Raw genomic sequence first — 12,719 nt, 5'->3', positions numbered from 1 at the left:
ATGGCGTTGAACTATGTTGGTGAGCTATGTTGGTGAACTATGGTGTTGAACTATGTTGGTAAACTATGGTGTTGAACTATGGTGTTGAACTATAGTGTTGATTTATGTTGGTAAACTATGTTGGTAAACTATGGTGTTGAACTATGTTGGTGACTGGTGTTGAACTATGTTGGTGAACTATGTTGGGGAACTATGGTGTTAAACTATGGTGTTGAACTATGTTGGTGAAATATGGTGTTGAACTATGTTGGTGAACTATGTTGGTGTTAGTAGTAAGCTGTTAGTAAGTATTCACAGCGCTTAACTTTTTCCACATTTTGTTATGTTTCAGACTCATCTTAAAATGGATTCAATTATTTTGTTCTCAAATACTGTTACACATGGCACACATCTCTTTATCTAAGCTCTCACAGTTGATGGTGTATGTCCGAATGAAAACCAAGCCATGAGGGTCGAGAGAATTGTCTGTAGACCTGCGAGTCAGGGTTGTGTGAAGACACAGAGCCCAAGAGCACAGTAGCCTCCATCATTCTCAAATAGAAAAGTTTGCAACAACCAACAGTCCTCCTAGATCCCCACCAGCTTGCACATCACACATAGCCTGGTCGTAACCATCCTACGTACTTCCGGCCAAAATTTGATTTCAGCCTTGCACGTAGTCTGGCCCAACCCACATTATACGGCTCGCGTGTAGCCGAGCCATTCAGCGAACCGTTGAGTGATGACGCGGAACTTGCCTGCCGAGTTGCTTGTAGTCTAGCTAAGCTTGTAGTTCAACAGCATAGCAACAATGGCGACGGAGGAAGAGACGCTAGAAGCTATCCGCGAAGTTGTCTCAACTCTCGAGGGCATCACACAATTAAAGCAGGAACAAGAGGCTTGTCTTGTCAATTTTATAAATGGCAAGGACGTCTTTTAACTCTCCTTCCAACTGGCTTTGGGAAAAGTTTGATTTATCAGATGGTGATAGCTAAACCTAAACGCACAAGTGTACTACATGCATCACTACTTATCATGTTTTCAAATAAACGTTTGCTGCTTGTTATTCTCCCCCCTACTCTCAAATTACCTTAACAAAATCAATGCGGCATAGGCCTACTTAAGTAATGGAATGTTAGCAATTATCTAGCCTACCGAGCGGGGCTCAAGGCGAGGCGGTGTGTCTTGACGTGAGCTAGCCGGTTACCGAGCGGGGCTCAAGGCAAGGCTGCTGTGATTGTGCTTGACTGGGACTAGCGGTTACCGAGCTGGGCTCAAGGTAAACCGCTCCGTGTTTGTGTTTGACAGAGGCTAGCCTGTGGCCGAGCTGGGCTCCAGGCGAGGCTACCGTGCTTGTGGACAGTAAAGTTAGCCAGTCACCGAGCGTGGCTCAAGGTGAGGCTGCGTTGTTTTATGCCAAACAACTGTTAGTTTAACTGAGCAAGCTCCAGGTTAAATAACACGTAGGTCGTCAGTACAATCCAACTTATCCGAGAGTGTAGTCTGAATAGCCCGTGGAGAACAAAGTAAGCTCCGTAGCTCCGACGAAGTCACCGGGCTGTGTAGAACAATCGCCTGATAAGCGGCAAGAAGAGATAAGAGGGAAAACTGGCGTGTGACAAGAGCTGATATAATCTCGGTGACGTGACGCTTTTGGTATACAACTCTCGGTCTGTGGCTGGCGCAAGAGATATATCCACTACGAAGAGACTGCCCTGGCGGTCAGGTAGCCTGCATACTAGCCAGCGGTCTGTTTACTACTGAGAGCAGAAGTGGGAAGCGTAAGAGCCTGAAGCAGAAGTGGTAAGCGTAAGAGTCTGAACTCCGGCGCACAGCATTGTATGACGAAGAGAAACGTAGTCACAGGCAGTAAGGACCTAACCTGACTCTCGCCAGATGAATTTCGTTCCGCCTAGTTCCACGCGTCCATCTGGAACCGATCCATTGGAATGGTGTTTCAGAAGGCTGGGCCTAATCAAAAAATGCTTGCATATGATTGAATAAGCCACTTGTCCGTCATCTATTGACGTGCTACTTCAACCACTCACATCGAAGCCAACCCGTGACGCTGATAACAGTCTCACAGTCGCTTCTACGCTATGTCACATCTATCAAACTCCCGCCCTGCGTCCTGATTGGCTGTACCATAAAATCGGGTGCAGAAATTACTCTCAATGGAAGAGATCCCAGATGGCGAGAGTCAGGTTAGTAAGGACCAGGCTACATCACACACACACGCACACACATACACACACACACGCGCACACACAGACAGACACACACACACACACACACACACACACACACACGCGCACACACACACATACACACGCACACACACACACATATGCACACACATACACACACACATACACGGAAACCCTAGGTCACATCCAGAAGGAAACAGGACAATAGATGGATATGATGCCTTAGTGTCCCGGTGTGTGTGGGGTCACATGTGCATATCGTTTCAGCATTTGCCTGCATTTGTGTGTGTGTGTGTGTGTGTGTGTGTCTATCTCTGTGTGTGTGTATTTGTGTGCGCGTGTTGTGTGTGTGTGTGTGTGTGTGTGTCTGTCTGTGTGTGCGCGTGTTGTGTGTGTGTGTGCGCGTGTTGTGTGTGTGTGCGTGTTGTGTGTGTGTGTCTGTGAGGGCGAGTGTGTGTGTGAATGTGTTTGTGTATGTGAGTGTGTGCATACTCTGTAATCTGCCTCTCCTGACTTTGTTGCTGATAAAAATTATCTGGTCAAAAGTACATGATGTAATGAGTATACAAGAGTCTGTGAGAGAGATAAAGGGCAGAGTGTATGTGTGTGTGTGTGTGTGAGAGAGAGAAAGAGAGAGAGAGAAGGCAGAGTGAGTGTGTGTGTGTGTGTGTGTGTGTGTGAGAAAGAGAGAGAGAAAAGGCAGAGAGTGTGTGTGAGAGTAAGTGAGTGTGTATTTATGTGTGTGTGTGTGTTATACCTGTCAACCCTCAACCTGTCAACGTTTCTCACATATTTTAACTTTTTTAACCGTAAAATATCCTGTATTTTAATGCTCTCGTAACATTAGCACGACCACCTGTCCGTCTCTGTACTGTTGTCCTGTTGCTACCTCCTTGCCCTTACAGCGAAACAGATGTTTTTAAAGCATTGCTTTTCTTGCTTGAAGGTGACCGTAGAATGATGTTAGCCTATTTAAGATGATGGCCAGGTTGTTGTGAGAGCACGATTTGACTCCAATCTGTAAGCAGTCACGTTAGACCTAGCTTCACACCTCGTTTAGTTAGCACCACAGTTTTGTAGTCACGTTAGCCTAGTAGCTTCACACCTCGTTTAGTTAGCACCGCAGTTTTGTAGTCACGTTAGCCTAGTAGCTTCACACCTCGTTTAGTTAGCACCGCAGTTTTTAGCTTCACACCTCGTTTAGTTAGCACTGCAGTTTTGTAGTCACGTTAACCTAGTAGCTTCACACCTCGTTTAGTTAGCACCACAGTTTTGTAGTCACGTTAGCCTAGTAGCTTCACACCTCATTTAGTTAGCACCGCAGTTTTGTTGTCACGTTAGCTTCACACCTCGTTTAGTTAGCACCACAGTTTTGGAGACATGTTAGCCTAGTAGCTTCACACCTCGTTTAGTTTGTGACCCAAATCAGAAAGATTAAGGGTCTGGCTACGAGTAATGAAAATGGCCCAACTCGAGGCGCGGCACCAAGCATGCATTTGAAAATATCACTGCACGCAATTGGATAACACTGTTTACTGACTGGCCAATGTTTACTGACTGATTTTGGACTTTCCGACGTTGCAGTGCTGTGGTCATCTGTTTAGCTTGCCTCTGGCCCGCCTATATCAGATACACCTATGTGATTGGTGCAGCTCGGCTCCGTGGGCTCCGATGTGATGTATCATTCTATGATAGGGTTGCCACATGCACTGGATTTCCCGGGATTGTTCTCTTTTTTGAGTGACTGTCCCGGATAATTAAAAATATTTCCCGGGACACGAATTGTCCCGGTTTTTGGTAAAAATTTACTTCTGATTATAATTTCTGCTAGTTTCAAACGGTTTTGTTCTTGGTTGTGTTTATCATCCCGACACTGTAAAAAGTTTAACGTAAAATTGACAGCAACTTGCTGGCAGCAAATAACCAGCAAGTTGCTGTATTTTACTCTACAGTACACCTACTGTATATGAAATCACAGTACCTATGCCTGATACTGTAAATGCAAACTACAGTAGTACTACCAGTGCTGTAATGTATACAGTATTGAATTGTCTACCGTATTTTTAATCACAGTACTTATGGATCATACTGTAACTAAGTACAGTAGTAATACCAGTGGTGTAATATTATATACAGTAATTTTGGGAAATTCATATCCTGCTTTATCTACAGCCAGGATAAATTTGGCTAGGCCTAGGTATGGTTTAGGCTACACAAACTTGCATAAATAACCATTGACAACTTGTTATCAGTTTGAAAAGCAAGTACATTTATTAACTTTTTTCCGTTTAGAAATTCTCGTGTGCTGCATCCTAACGTTGGTTAGACCAACGGTTGCAATCAGCCTGATCCACCACCAGTAGCAGAGTGAAGCAGCACCTAGCATAAATAGAAGAAAAAAAGATAAACAGTGTTAGATAACAATTTTCAACTGAAACTGAAGGCTACTTACAGTACAAGTGAAACTTTAGAATAATCATTTATATATATACTGTATGTTTTTTGAGTTTACTGTCAAAATGCCAGGCTGAAGATGGTGTTAGCATAACTCAGTTTCGCAAGGTATATTTAACGTGAGCTCATTGATGATGTTTGCTTGCAGCAACAGCCATTCGCGCTGTTCGTCCGAACAACGGTTAATGATAGTCAGATGTGACTTAAAGTTAACTTATATCAATATTGCTAAAGTTAGCCTATTAAACTGAGTCCTGAAACTAAAGCCCAGTGACTGGCACCCCAGTCGTGCGTGCGATGGTGGTCACTGACCATACCTGCGCTGGTGTCGACTACCCCTCACCATGCCTTAGTTATGCTGCTATAGCATAGTGCTGTCATGGACTTTTCATGTGTCACGCCGTACAACCCCCCCCCCCCCCTCTCCTCTCCCCCCTTCTCTCTCTCTCTCTCAACTCTCCCTCTCTTGCCTATTCCCACCATGGTATACTGTAACAATATATAGTACTACTGATTACTTATTGACATTAACCATTTTGATTTTCAGTAATACTAACCCACTCTACATCTCTTTCTTCCCCCTTACTGTACCTCACTTGTGAGGTATATCATCACCAGTCATCAACCATCCGTGTGTTGGCCCTCCTCTCACCCATCTCACCTGAAGTCCCATCCTCGACTGCCCTATTACTGCCCCCTATCTGGACTCCTGGCCCGTACAGCCTAGCGACCCACCACCAGCCTATGACAACTCTGCCCGGATTACTGGCCCATCCGCCAACCCACCACATGCCCCTCGAAAACTCCCTTCCCCTGGACAATCCCAACGCTGGACTATTGAACTTTCTGTCACTAAATCAGGAATAACGAATTACCATAACGGATACGTAATCATCCCACCTCTTGTAACTTTCAGCTCAAGTGCTTAACACCATGTCTTATTCTCTACACCCGACTATCATATGCATTTGTCATGTATACAGACCTTACTGCCATGTACTGACCCTAGGCAGATGGGTCAGGCCCTTGAGTCGTGGATCTGCTCGAGGTTTCTTCCTATATATATCTCCAATTCTAGGGAGTTTTTCCTCGCCCCTGTTACCCATGGGCCTCTCTCTTGCTTTTCTTTTCTTCCTTTCTTTCCTTCTTTCTCTGATTGCCTACATTCTGTAAAGCGCCATGATACATGTGTTATGTTTTGGCGCTCTATAAGCACAATAAATTGAATTGAAATTAAACTCACAAAACCGTACATGATTACAAGGAGTTAACGTTACATAAGTTAGCTGGTAGCAGCTAAACCTCCACGTTAACGTTAACCAGCAGCACATCATCTTCAGCCTAACATTGTGACAGTAACATCCTAGGCCTAGCACTACTAGCGAATGTTTTATATAAATTATATGAATATAATAAACTGTAACTTACTGAGAACTAAGGTAGGCCTAATATAAATGAGACTGCCATAACGTTAACGTAACATAAAACATTAACGTTAATGCCACCGTCACAGCAACAGCAACTATGATAGCTAGCCTAACGTTACTTACTTAGTTGATCCAACAAGCATGGATGAGTTTGTAAGTTAGACAGTACAACGTACATAGACTGTACACATGCCCGAATTTAATGTAGTACAATTTCACAATGAAACATTAACGTTACATAAATAAATGCTTGCTTACCATTAAGGTGGAGCTGCAAACTTGTTAGCAGCTAGAGTGCTGAACACCATTGGTCTGACTGACTGAACTGTTGCTCAAAAATGAACTCCCGCCGGACAGTTCAAACGTCGTCGCGCGGTGCACGTTTCAATCACCACATCAAAATGTCCCATTAAACCATAAATCCATGACTTTTTAATATCTTTTCAAAATGATGATTTGGATGGAAAATCAACATAATATTAATGTCACCTTGCTATCTAGGAGCTTAACTTTGTATTTATGTGCAAAAAGAAAACAGAAAACCCCAACTGATTTTCCGCCATGTTTTTTAAAAATTTTCAAAAAGCTGACAAGTGAGGGAGGAGTCAAATTTATTACTGTGTTATGATTCGCAGCAAATTTGTATTACTGTAGTTTGACCATTTTTGACCATAATTCATAGCGAAACCACAGCAACATACTGTATTCACAAATACAGTACACATTTTTCTCAAAAACAGCAGTGATGCTGTGAAAATCAGAGAATCTTGTTACAGTGTACGTACACAGACATAAAAGGCATGCTTTTTCTTGATTGGCAGCAAAAATAGAGTTTACATTATTACCTAGCAACTGTCGTGCAACCACAGACCCAGACCCCACTTTGTAGTTATACGCGCCTGTCCTCGTTGCTCTGTAGGCTAATATAGAAAGGGACAGCATTGAAAGGAGTCCAAAGCGAGTGTGTGTGTCTGCGTCAACGAGTGCATCAGAGCAAATATATGAGAAGCCAGGGGTACTTGAAATATATAGGTAAGAAACTATAGGAAGTGTTTCAACATTGTATTCACCACGCGCATTACCCACAAGGCAACAAGGGACAGAGGGAGTACCAAAAATTTAGCCAATAAATAGCTTTACTGCTAACTACTTTTCTCTCTTCGACAATGTTTCGACAACTCCGTGTTACATGAAAGGATGATCATGCAGCAGCATCTAGAACATACTCTAATTAATTGGGAAACGCATCAGTGTGCACCAGAGAGATAGACTGGCAGGTTCCAGCTGTCATTGTTGATATCCCCCTTTAATATATGAAACTTATAACTGCTTGTAACAACTTAATATTATGCAAAGTATTGTTAATATTGTGTTATTAATGTGGCACAAACAAACAAGGCTAGAGTTTATGGATTAGCCTTATATCTTAGGCTACAGGAGCTGGTGAAAGGGTTTTATGAGAAAGCTTAGACTGAGCGACCCTAAAGTGACAATGCATCATATAGCCTAAGTTCAACAGCATACAATTAGCAGCATTTCTTAATATTTCTAACTTTATAATTTATAATATATATATATATATATATATATATACAGGGTAGGAATTTCACGGTGGCCACGACGGCCATGGCCGTCGTAGCCCCTTGCGTTGGCCGTGAGGCCCCTTTGAAAATCAGAGGTTTACAGGCCACGGTGGCCTTGGTGCCCCCTTTTTTCAATATTCTGCTTTGCGTCCTACTAATAGCGATTTTTATTTAGCCTGTGGCCTGTCAAAATAATCTTAGCATTCACAGCGCAAATTAATTTAGTCTTTTACGCAGTGGAGAAAGTGACCGCGCAAGAAAGAAAGTGCGTCCAAATTCACCCATTCTCAGTTGAACTACTCGCGAAGTAGCCTATTCATCACACAGACATCACAAATATCACATGAAAGAGCTTTTTCTCAGCTTTTAAACGATGTTAGCCGATAAATGCTGTGTTGAACGGTTCGCGAGAAAAGTAAATAATATAATTCAACTTAATCATACATTCTAATGAAGGTTTTGCGTCCCATGATCTCCCTACCCATTCATCTCGGTGGAATACTTTACGAACCCTTCTTTTAACACATGACAAACCATATATCAGAATAAACAGGAGACCTTACCGAACACAAAGGTGTAAAGCAGTCCCCTGTACAGTTAGCCGTTCCAGAGTAATCCAGTTTTGAATTTGCAGTAAAGTCCGACATACATGGATGTCTCCAAATTTGGGCTTTCAGTTTTACAATGTGTTTAAATTATTCCACATGAATTCATAACGGGCCAAATACAAAATAAATGTTACAGATATCGCCTAGATATTGGTAAATCAGAGGACAGCTGACTAAGAGTTTGTGAAAGTAGCCTTAATGATCACAAAATGCTAAGCATGCATCTAGGCTATTTGAGTTTCTTAAAGTTGAGCTGTGCTTAAATTGTTCAATACATGATTTCATAACAGGCCAAATATAAAATAAATGTTATATATAGCCTAGATATCTGTAAATAGATGATCAGATGATTTACAGTTCTATGTAATGTGTCATGTTTCATACAGTGATGCAGGTCTACTGCAGTGAATAGGCGAAATACAACTTTGATCATTTTTATAGCCTACTACTGTATAGTTAACTTTGGCCTTGGTGCCCTGACATGTGGCTTTTGCCCCCCACCAAATATGCCCAACTGAAGGCCAAGTGGCCTTGCCCCCAGAATGGTGAAATTCCAAGCCTGTATATATATATATATATATATATATATATATATATATACATTTTTTTTTCTATTCTATGAGTATCTCTGAGAGTGTAGAGGCAGAGAGAGTGTGAATGTGTGTGTGAGGCAGAGAGAGTGTGAATGTGTGTGTGTTTGTGTGTGTGTGTGTGACTAATTGTTCTGTTCTGTAACTAAAACAACAGGAACTTTTTCTCCCTGAGGGACAGACAGTAGTCACTGGGTCAGGAAAATGTGTGTGTGTGTGTGTGTATGTGTGTGTGTGCTTTGAGGGTCGGGTGGATTGTCATTGCTAGCATACTGATCAAAATACTGCTGTTAGTTGTTCTGCATTGTCTAGTTCTGCATTCCACAGTGTGTGTGTGTGTGTGTGTGTGAACTAGCTAAACTGGTGCTGCAGCATGGCGTCTTAAATAAAGCTCATTCCATTCCTGCAGTAAAAATAGAGACAGCAGCCGTGTTCCTGTGACTGCATCCTGAGTGTGTGTGTGTGTGTGTGTGTGTGTGTGTGAGAGAGAGAGAGAGAGAGAGAGAGAGAGGATAGTGTTGGATGTATAAGATGTTTTTAGGAGCAATAATTTATCTTTTTAGGTTAAGGTTTAGGTTTTCCATCACTGCAACATACATAGAGAGAGAGGGGGGAGAGAGAGAGGGAGAGAGGGGGGGGCAGAGATATAGACACAGAGAGAGGGAGAGGAAGAGAGAGAGAGAGAGAGAGAGAGAGAGACATAGATAGATAGAGGGAGAGGGGGAAGAGAGAGATATAGACACAGAGAGAGGGAGAGACAGGGAGAGGGAGGGGTTTGTAGTTTATATGCTTCCTTATTCCTTCCCCCAACAGGGCGTGAGAAGCATGCACACGCTCAACACACACACACACACACACACACATACCACAGCGCAATCACTGTTCGTCACAGAAAAGTGAGTAGGAACTAACACACACAGAGACTATATCCACCAATGCACACTACTGAGGGCGACACACACACACACACACACACACACACACTCACGTAAAGACCTGGACAGAGGAATATGGGAGCTGATTTTACACTGAGGATATCTTGACAGTTCACACACACACACACGTACACAGGCGGGACAGTACCACACGCAGGTATGTAAACAGGTGTTGAGAAATAGATTCAGAGAGAATGTGCGTGTGTCTATGTGTGTGTGTGTGGCTGTGTGTGTGTGTGGCTATGTGTATGTGTGTGTGTGTGAGTGTGTGTGTGTGTGTGTGTGTGTGTGTATGTTCATGTTTTGGTTTGGGCACATGCTTATGGATGTTTGAGTGTGTTTATGTGGACTGTTTAAAGGCACAGATGACAACCTGGTTACACACACACACACACATTATAGTATTGTGGCATAGTGTTGTCTTTGAGAGGAGAGCACTACAGAGGGGACAGGGTCTCACCGTGTGTGTGTGTGTGTGTGTGTGTGTGTGTGTGTGTGTGAGCATGTGTGTGCGTGTGTGTGAGTGTGCGTGTGTGTGTGTGTGTGTCTAATCATAGATCTCTCTAGCAGTCTCACGTTACCCCTCCCCCTTCCCTGACACTCAAACATACAGTACAGTGAAAAGATTTTATAGAGCCTCAGTACAGCTTCCTTAAAACAAACACCACTATGAATTTGACCGTTTATTTTTCTGTATGTGTGTGTGTATGTTAGTGTGTGTGTGTATATGTGTATGTTAGTGTGTGTGTGTGTATGTGTCTGTTAGTGTGTGTATGTGTATGTTAGTGTGTTTGTGTGTGTGTATGTGTATGTTAGTGTGTGTGTATGTTAGTGTGTGTGTGTGTATGTGTATGTTAGTGTGTGTGTATGTGTGTATGTTAGTGTGTGTGTGTGTATGTGTATGTTAGTGTGTGGCGTCTAACAGACAGTGTGTTGTGTCTGAGTAAGATATGGGATCCACTACACACTGAACTCACTTGCACACACACTGAAGCCGCTTACACTACACACTGAATTAACTTCCTCAACACACTGAACTGACTTGCACACACACTGAAGTCGCTTACACTACACACTGAATTAACTTGCACTACACACTGAACTCACTTGCACACACACTGAAGTCGCTTACACTACACACTGAATTAACTTCCTCAACACACTGAACTCACTTGCACACACACTGAAGTCGCTTACACTACACACTGAATTAACTTGCACTACACACTGAACTCACTTGCACACAAACTGAAGCCGCTTACACTACACACTGAATTAACTTCCACTACACATTGAACTCACTTGCACACACACTGAAGTCGCTTACACTACACACTGAATTAACTTCCTCAACACACTGAAACATCAGATGCACTACACACCTGCTTCCACTCACTGAACTCACTCGCTTTTTCAGTGCGCCTGGAAGTTGGTATAATGTAACAGGAAGTTCCACTCTCAGATTACCAGCCATTGATTAAGATTTGAAGAGAAAAAAATGTGGAAATTTATATGGTTTGTGGTATCTATGTCCTTCTTCAACCAAACCTTACTTGTTCAGGCAAACCCTGAAGATTTTATTAATATATTCTTGAGCACCTTGCGCTGTCTTGAAGCCATACAGGCAAACCCGACTGCAATGTTTTATGAGGAATTAGCCGCAAACCATATCAATTTCCACATTTTCTGAGTCCTGAAAGATTGCTGCCATTTCAGTTAGCTAGTTAGCTAGTTAGTTAGCACTCCAACAACATTCCAAAAAGGACGTGCATTACAGTCTGGCTGACAGATGTTTTTGGTAACCTTGCCTGCTGTTGCCAGTGACTCGTGAGCCTGTATCCACATTGCATTTTTTGCACTGACAGCGCCCCTTTCAGAGTGCTTCGGGTCAAGTGTTTATTGTTGCTAGGCTACCAAAACTATCTCCCAGCAATGTTGTTGCTGCTTCTGGCTTAATGCTAACTAACTAGCTAACTGAAATGGCAGCAATCTTTCAGGACCTAGTTCACTAAAATATGACTTCGCCAGACAAAAGGAGCTGGTATTACAATAGAATAGACACCTCATGTCTCCTTGCAATTTGCAGGAAGTTAATTCAGTTTGTGTGCAAGTGAGTTCAGTGTGTAGTGGAAGTTAATTCAGTGTGTAGTGTAAGCGGCTTCAGTGTGTGTGCAAGTGAGTTCAGTGTGTAGTGGAAGTTAATTCAGTGTGTAGTGTAAGCGGCTTCAGTGTATGTGCACAAGTGAGTTCAGTGTGTAGTGGAAGCGAGTTTAGTGCGTAGTGCATGTGATGTTTCAGTGTGTTGAGCAAGAAATTTAAATGTGTTGTGGAAGTTAATTCAGTGTGTAGGCTAGTGTAAGGAGCTTCAGTGTGTGTAAGTATTTTCAGTGTAGTGCAAACTGTTTCAGTGTGTAGTGCAAGCAGTTTCAGTGTGTGCTGCAAGTAAATCCAGTGTGTTGAGCAAGTGATTTCAGTGTGAGTGCAAGCAGATTCAGTGTGTAATGCAGGAAATTCAGTGTGTTGCTGTTTGAGTTCCAATGTGGTACTAGTGCCCAGTGCGTATGTGTCAGTGTTTCAGTGTGTAGTGCAAGTACGTTCAGTGTGTAGTGCCACTATTCCAATGTTATTGCACTATACGGCCTCCCATAGTAAGACGCAGTTTTGTCTATGATCGTGTAAGTCACAAGGCCTTGATTAGGGAGCACACACATACTGTACACTCTTTCTCACACACACACACGCACGCACGCACCCACACACAGACACAAACACATGCACGTACACAGACACACACACACACAGACACAAACACACGCACGCACGCACACACACACACACACACAAACACACGCACGCGCACACACACACACACACAGACCCAAACACACACACACATACACACACACACACACAAACATACAAACACACATGCACAC

The 12,719-nt window shown here is 42.9% G+C and overlaps 1 protein-coding gene across 1 annotated transcript in view; it reads left to right on the top strand.

Annotated features, from left to right (window-relative positions):
- Positions 1–9,692: 9,692 nt before the first annotated feature.
- sh3tc2 (SH3 domain and tetratricopeptide repeats 2) overlaps positions 9,693–12,719 on the top strand; it is a 38,370-nt gene continuing 35,343 nt past the window's right edge. Inside the window, exon 1 of the mRNA XM_076287206.1 lies at positions 9,693–9,940. The gene's annotated coding sequence lies outside the window, so the exon portion shown is untranslated. The remainder of the gene's footprint in view (positions 9,941–12,719) is intronic.

This window comes from Alosa pseudoharengus, unplaced genomic scaffold, assembly GCF_046254945.1.
Source record: "Alosa pseudoharengus isolate Yale_2024_CS ecotype anadromous, Long Island Sound unplaced genomic scaffold, YU_APseudo_1.1 YU_APseudo_1.1_scf_16, whole genome shotgun sequence".
NCBI lineage: Eukaryota > Metazoa > Chordata > Actinopteri > Clupeiformes > Clupeidae > Alosa > Alosa pseudoharengus.
This window is presented reverse-complemented; position numbering and strand designations above follow the sequence as displayed.